Source organism: Eulemur rufifrons, chromosome 19 (assembly GCF_041146395.1).
Source record: "Eulemur rufifrons isolate Redbay chromosome 19, OSU_ERuf_1, whole genome shotgun sequence".
Classification (NCBI taxonomy): domain Eukaryota; kingdom Metazoa; phylum Chordata; class Mammalia; order Primates; family Lemuridae; genus Eulemur; species Eulemur rufifrons.
This window is the reverse complement of record NC_091001.1, coordinates 10,710,237-10,718,441: the sequence shown is the minus strand read 5'-3', so window position 1 is coordinate 10,718,441 and position 8,205 is coordinate 10,710,237. Positions and strand designations below refer to the sequence as shown.

At 37.9% G+C, this 8,205-nt stretch overlaps 1 non-coding gene across 1 annotated transcript; it reads left to right on the top strand.

Moving 5' to 3' along the window:
* The first annotated feature begins 4,784 nt into the window (after positions 1-4,784).
* Positions 4,785-4,888, top strand: LOC138400467 (small nucleolar RNA U13). Its single transcript, XR_011236345.1, has one exon. It is a non-coding gene; the product is annotated as a small nucleolar RNA U13 (small nucleolar RNA).
* The last annotated feature ends 3,317 nt before the right edge of the window (positions 4,889-8,205 follow it).

The window sequence follows — 8,205 nt, the reverse complement described above, 5'->3', positions numbered from 1 at the left end:
TATACTATTATGTAATCAGTAAATGGCACTTGGATTTGAACTCAGGTCTGTTGGACTCTAAATTTGCTTGATTCTTTTCACTACACCGAGCTAACTATCCAATGGGGGTCTTAAAATCATACAATTTTAATGGAAGGCTGGTAATATAAATATGGAATGTAGCCTTCTACAAGATAGAGGCAGGATTGTTAGAAACATTTCATTTCCCCTCTCTCTCAGCAGTAAGAAGAACAATAGCACAAGTGCTCTGCTAAATAACAATTGAGAGCTGGCCTCAGTATTGGGGTGCAATAGGGATTGGTGTGGACTGTGATCAACCACAGGGAAGGGGACCTCAACGCAACAAATAATCGCTAGGTTCAGAAAAAGATCCACCAGTCCACAAAACTTCTATTTTCAAGAGAAGTCAGTTACCCACATAGGAAGTAAAAATTTCTAGTTCTAATTAAGAATATAATATAAATACTGTGCAGGACAACACTGCATGAGTCGATCAAAATTCATCTATAGCCCTCTGGCTGCCAGTTTGCAACCTCTGATGGGAAACACACTCCGTACAACACTTAAACTTGCTAAGGGCCGACACAGCACAGGAGCCAAGAGACAGGAATGGGATAAAACAGTAAACTGTTTCCAAAGGAATGTATTCTTCCTCTCCTTCTTCTTCCTATTGTTCAACATACAGGGTATAAATCAGTGAGGTTAATATCTTTAAAAGAAAAGGATAAACCCTGTTCAACAGAATGTTTAATAAATTAGGAATATTTGTATCCCATTTAGACACATTTTAAAAGTGCGTATTCCACTCTAGAAAGTAAGGCTAAACAAAATATGATGTTGTAGTAGGGCTATTCTCTGTTATTAAATGTTTTCAGCAATTTCATCTAAAATATACACAAAATTATAGAAATGGTCTATGTAACTTGATGATTCCAAGTGGACTTTAAAAGACATAGAGGTCTTTATCAGACTGTACTACAGACAGATTGATGTATATGGATGTAGAATAACTAAATTTAAACATACATACATACAAACACAAATACACACAAACACTGTAAGATCTCCCTTCAGAAAATTCCAAATATTTATTCCTATCATATTCATATGGTACTTAAAATGTGCTGTTTTTGACATAGAATATTTATAAGATAGTATACAATCCTATAAAGGGTCTAAGATTAATATACAAAAATAGATAGGCTCATGGAATAACAAAAAGAAAAATCACAAAACAGTGATTTTTTTTCCCCTTACTGTCCACACTAAATTCTATAGTAGGCTCTATATTGTTATTGAGTTTATATGCTACCAATAATGTTCATTGAAATTCTGGTCTACAGAGAACAAATGTGTGTCCCAGAGCTTCAGTTTTTTGAGAAAACATTTGCTTTATGGATAAAGAAAGCCACTTTGCTCTTAGGTTTAGGGAGAAATGAAGCAAACTCATATCTTGGCTCTGAATTATTTGCAAAAAAAAAAAAAAATCATGCTTATGGTCTCAAAATGGCAGAACTATATTACAATGTAAAAATAAAGCGAATAGTGCATTTTTTTTTCAGTGAAGACAGCAAATCTGTAACTGTCACTGGTTTCTAGTTTTCCTTTTATGAAAATAATAGCTCAATGCTGCTTCAAGGTTTTATTATTTAAAGGATATACTGTATGTGCAAACAGAAAGTCTGTGAAGCTTTTCAAAACATGTGTCTAAAACAGAGCTGTTTAGTTTGACAGAGTTTCAAATGCCAAGAGATTGTGTTGAATGCAAAATCAAGTTCTGAAAGTGAAGAGCTGAAAGGTAGTTGGACGGGCGTGAATCTTGACAAGGTTCAGCACTTCTTTGTTTCAAGATGACAATCAACACATTACAGACCCTTCTCAAGGATTTTTAAGTGGTGTCTTGGGGCTGTCCCATTACAAGCTTTTTGGTCCAATGCTTCTATCTGAATGGTAAACCCTTGTGTATTTTTTTAATCACATGCACTATCTCATTGTGTAATTTAGTACATAGATGAAATAATTCAGTACTCAAATTGTAAGAGATGGAAAATGCATCAAAATGTTTCTTTTCACTAAATACGTTGATACCTGTACTCTGATAATACTCATGGGTGTGCTTACTGGTGAAGCTGGGTAGAGAAAGTGGAAATACAGCAAGCATAATCCACAGTCACATGCTTTGACTGAGATACACTTTGACCGGAGTTCAGCAAAACAGAATTCTTTCTGTATTTTTCTCTCCTGTAACTCCAGAGCCTATCACTGGGCTGAGAAAATAGTTAAAACTTAATAATGTTGGTATATAGATAAAGGAATGAATGAGCCAAAATAAATAACCTTAATTTAAAATATCTTATAAACATATAAGAAATCTAGAGGAACTGATTTCTAACATGCTCGGGCACGGGAAGTAAGATGCCAAAAATGTGTTGACTCTGGCTCCGGAGATGTGGGGCAAAGAACTGCCCAGCAGCCACAGCTCCAGGTTCAATGTCTGTCATTCCCAGCCTGACTTCCAAACACTGAGCAAGAAGCATGGAATGAGACTGTCAATGTTACTTTATATCTAGGCCTTAAGTTTGTTCTATTAGCTAAAATTAGGGTAATAAAATTTCAGTGTGAAAGGAGAAGATTCCACAAAAAAAAAAAAGAAGAACTGGCTACATTGCCTACATTTAGAGATGCCTAGACTGCACCGTTCTCTGAACTGTCCTTCTCTCCCACCAGGTCCACATTCTCTTGCCCAGGCTATGGGGATGTTTGGGTTTTCTTTGTTTTTATTTTTTTTTAATTTTTATTTATTTTTGAGATGGAGTCTCACTCTGTCACCTGGGCTAGAGTGTAGCTCACAGCAACCTCAAACTCCTGAGCTCAAGCGATTCTCTTGCCTCAGCTTCCCAAGTAGCTGGGACTATAGGTGCACGCCACAATGCCCAGCTAATTTTTCTATTTTTAGTAGAGACAGGATCTTCCTCTTGCTCAGGCTGGTCTCAAATTCCTGACCTCAAACTATCCTCTCACCTCAGCCTCCTAGAGTGCTAGGATTGCAGGTGTGAGCTGCCATGCCTGGCCTCTATGAGGATGTGATTTTCTAGCTCAGCTACTATATACTCCCAGAACTTTAATCTGTGAAGTCCTGGAAACCCTGAGTCAGTAGTGATCCCTGGAGAATTATAGATTTATGGAGCTGTGGCTCATGAAACTAGAATATAACCTGGTTCATTGTAGCACACACTATAAATGTGTGATGAAAGGAAAGAAAGAAGGAAGAGAACAAGGGAGGGAGGAAAAAAAGGGAAGGAAGGAAATATATTTATATGAATTGGTTGGACCAACCACTATAAAACACACTTTTGATAAATATTTTGTTACAGTGTATCTGGAAAGAAACGAATTTCATGTATAAGGTAGTGTGCTATCCTATAAAGAGTTTAAGATTAAGATTAAGATGTGTGTGTGTGTGTGTGTGTGTGTGTATTTTCCCAGCTCTTCTTGCTTACTACCTATGAGAATTTGGACAGCTCAATGTCTCTGAATGTCAGCTTTCTCATAAACTTGATAAATTTAAGCATATCCATCTCCAAATATTGTTGAGGGAATTAAAGAAATACATCTGGGTGAAAGAAATAGACTGGCACATCATGGACACTCATCTCCCATTTCTCCAAAATACTGAGAATCCAAAACTTTTCATTCCATTTGACTTCCATAAATTTTCCACTTATGACTTTATATCTAGACCAATCTGTATCTCAAGTCTCTAAAGCCCAATTATGGGAGGATGGAAACAAAGAATATGGGCTTGAAATTCAATCAAATTCTTTAAAACTACATTACAAATGGTGAAACAGCAGCAAAAACACACCCACTATGACCACAGGCATCTAATCATCCTTGAAGATAATGAGATTTACCTGGGAAGTTATCAGGCCCAATAAAGCAATTTTTTCTCTGGCTAAGTGTAAGGAATTACATCCATTAGTAAGTAATCTGTGAAAAGAAAAACAGTTTAGGTTGAAATGTCTGACTGCTGGAGCGATGCTAATCTTTCAATCCCCCAACTCCATCTGCTTTACAAAGGGATCCCTCTTTGCTGCCTATTTCCCAGTGAATGAAGGAAAAGATGTTCTTTTCAATTATTTTTTTCCCTTTGGCAGTGCCAAAGATCAAATATCCGAATTCCTACTACAATTTTACAGTTTCTCTTCCATTTCCCACACCTATTTGGTCTACTTCTATAAAAGGTTATAATTTCTTACATAGTTGGATAAGAGTGGTTTTGAAAAGCAGTCTCTATATATTCATAAAAGATTTTTTCTAAAAAAGGCAGCATAGGAATTATATTTTTGATGGATAAGAGTATTTTTATAGATAAATCTCTTTCAGAGTAACTCTGCTGTCTATTAACTTTTGTGAAAGTTTAAAGAAAATGAACAGTGACTGGAGCCACAAATGAACTTCAAACTTAAGTGTCAGAAATCAGAGTTGGCAGTACAAAATATCAGTCAATCCCAGGAAAGCCTAAGATTTAATAAACTATTGACACTGATGTGTACATGGGATTTCTAATTTCATAATTTAGATAAAAAACAAAGCAAAAGGAACTTGCCAAGGTGATATGACACTAGGATCCTTAGTTACCCTCTTTTCTTCCTTTGGTCAAACAGAGCATACTAGTTTAGAACAGCTATTGTGGAGATAGGATCCTGTATTTTAATTCTGGCTTCACTATGTACTAGCTGGGAGACCTTGGTCAATTGACATGACCCAAAAACTCATGTACGATCCTTCTGTAGTTCATAAGCACGATGACTGGGTTTTCACGCACATGCATGAGACGTGCCTCCCTCAATCCTTGTTAGGATGTGGGCACACTGGCCGTCTGACGTGGGAAAAAAAATAAGACAAAAACTCGTGAAAAATAATGACGCTAACAGTAACTTCCTCATAACAATGTTGTAAAAATTGAATAAAAAAAAACATGTAAAGTATTTAAACAGGGTGTAAGTGCTCAATAAATATTTAAATTTCAAAATGGGCAGGTTAATTATAGTCAGACTGTTTCTTGGTGAATTAGGTTAAAGTTATGAGAGATAACCATTCCCAAGATGGAGACATATCTACCACTCAGACTAGTATTTATGTGGACCCCTGGTCTAGAGTAGCAAGTGTTAGACAAGCTTTTCTAAATCCTTTGCCTATTCCAAGGCAGAAAAAAACAGTCCATACTGGTTTCTTTAGACAGAGTGCTATAAATAAAATGTATCATTCCAAATTCAAATGTTGAAGCTCTAATTCTTAGTACCTTAAAATGTGACCTTATTTAGAAATTTAGAGTAGAGTTGGTTCCCAGTTCTGTATGAGCAGCTCCTTATAAAAAGGGGAAATTTGGACGGAGACGTGCACACAGGAAGATGAAAGCGGAGAAGGTGATGCAGCAGAAGTCAAGTGTCACCCAGGACTGCCAGTCAATCTGCAGAAGCTAAGACAGAGGCCTGGAACAGTTCCTTCCTTCACCGTCCTCAGAAAGAACCACCCCTGCCAACTCCTTGATCCCACATGTGTAGTCTGGACTGAGAGACAGCAAATTCTGTTGTCTAAGTCACCCAGTTCCGGTGTTTTCTTACGGCAGCTCTAGAGGACCCCTATATGGGGCAAGACTTTAACTTGGTTGTAACAACGTGTGCTGGCCGGGGATTAGTCTACTTCTTCAAAATAAGTGACTCATCGCTGCTTTGATCCGTTTGTAAAGGTCTTTGTAGTTGAACTCTCAAACAGTGTATGCAACAGCCGGGCTCCCAGGAGGGTGAGTCAACACCCGCAGCTGAGATTTTGTAATCAAGGGACCCTACAGAGGTCTGGGCTGAAGGAAATCACAAAATATGTTGAGACACCAGGAAGTAGCAACAGCGAGAAGAAGCTGGTACCACCATGCCCCAGGGCTGAAGGAGAAAGACGAGAACTGGAGTCGCTGAAGCCTGGTGGAGAGCTGAAGCCATAATATAAAGGCTCCCAGGCAAAGATGCCATCTTAGGGAGGAAGGCCTGGTCAGAACCACATCGAGTCAGACATGCAGTTGTAGGAAAGAATACCCTGACTTTCAGGAGTCTCCCATTAGCTGATGCCAACCAGAAACCAGAGGGCAAAGATGCCCAGGTGCTGCAGCCCATAGGACTCACCCTTCCAGGGACAGAGCAGGACAGGGAGGGGCACTGAACAGGTCTGAGGGCAAAGGGAGGATAACAGGATCCAAGGTGTGTGCTGACACTTTGGGCTGTAAGTAACAAATCGCCTGACTAAAAGCAGCTAAACCAAAATGTAATTATTTTTCTCATTTATAACAACAAAAATAAAGTCTGATTATAGAAAATTTCAGAGTTGGTTCAGCAGCTCAGTAATCTCATGGTACTAGTTAGACTGCATCAAGAATCTGCTGATTTTCCTTCAAGATTGAAGAAAACCTGTATTTCCAAACATCCCATCATTACCTAAATGACTTCAAATCCAAACAGAAGAGAGTCAGAGAGCTTTCTCTTTACACTTCTCTCTCTTTTGCTAAGTATGATAATTTTTCCTAGAATATGCCCTTTATACCTTATTGGCCACATTTAGGTCACAAAACTACCAGAAATCCTATCACTGGCAAAGGGAAATAGGTACTTCATAACTGTCTTAAATTAATTATTCATCTCCTGAGCCAGATGACTCCTTCCTTCAGGGAGAGGCTGCCTTTATGCATCATGCAGAACAACATTTGAGCTGAGCTAAACAGAGGAAGGGTTTGCATGAAAAAGCAACTATACTCATGTTCCCTTATTTCCAAAGTACTCAAGATCAGAGCCCACCTGCACTCTCCCAGCGCCGATAACACCCCCAGCTCTACTCTTTCTCTTGCCACAGCTCTGATTCTGTGGAGGTTCAACCCCAATTGTGATCATGAGCTCAGCATCACCAAAACCCTTGTGGCCAATGACTTTAGCAATAATTTACCCTCTCTCTGCCTTTCTCTGCCTTGGTTTATTCACTGTTGAATGGAGACACAATTTAATTTAAAAATACCCTTGACACCTTTATACTCATCAGAGCGATACATACACAAGTTGGAATATATTGAGTTGGGCAGGTTTTTGCAATAAAACCAGAGATTTAGCTCAAGAATTAATATTTCAAAAAATCAATATTAGTGATAATATGAAAATCTTTCCTAAATAAGTGACAGAAAGCCTGATTTTAATCTCATTTCCTATTGACTTGCAGTCTGACCTTCATTCAGGAACAGAAGTCTCATAACCTCTCTGAGCCTGATTCTTCATCTGTTAGACAAAGGTATAAAGTTAAGAGTGTTAACCTTACAACTAGCTCACAGAATATCTATGAGCAGTTTATGATGTTGATGACACTCTAGAACTTAATATCTATAAATAATAGTAACTAACATTTCTTTAGTGTGTTTCAATTTACTAAATGCTTCTAAAGGAGAGAGAGAGGCAAACATGTTGACTGCATTTAATAATTCCTTTAAAGTTTCAGCTTAACACATCTGCTCTGACATTTTCCCCTATTCTTTTTGGTGAATATTAATATACTAATATTGCATGCCTCAGTTTCCTAAAGCACAAGCTAGCCTGGATGGGTTAATTCATTTTCACATAATGAGCCAATCCCCCGACACCAGTTGGTGGCCAGCTTGTGCAGGTGATAATGACGCACACTGAGAGGGCAAGAGACTCCTGCCTTGAGAAAGCCTTACAGCCACAGCTACTATCATTTCCCTACATGTCCCCCAAACCTGATAAATTCCCAGTGGCCAAATCTAAGTCTTTAGTTTCATGAAAATGTCACCTTAATATTTTCACATTGGAGGAAAACTAACCTTTTAACAGTTTAAATAATTGGCTTATAGGTACATTTTGCATTTTGCTTTTTAAAAGCTTAAGCAAGTTCAAAATGTTCTCAATTACATGTTCTTAAGGTTTCCAGAATAAATACACCTCCATTTCTGCAGAGTTTATGATACTTTTAAGCTATTAAGTTACCAGACTCCCAAAATGATACAAGGGAAATATTTCCTTCTTAGAACAGTCCTGAAGATGATCAGACAACACTCAGTCTCCCTGCTAAAATGACAATTGATCCCTATTTTCACATGAAACATACTGGGTTTAAAGAAGCAGGTAAGTTGTTGTAGTATGTTCTCATCAGAAA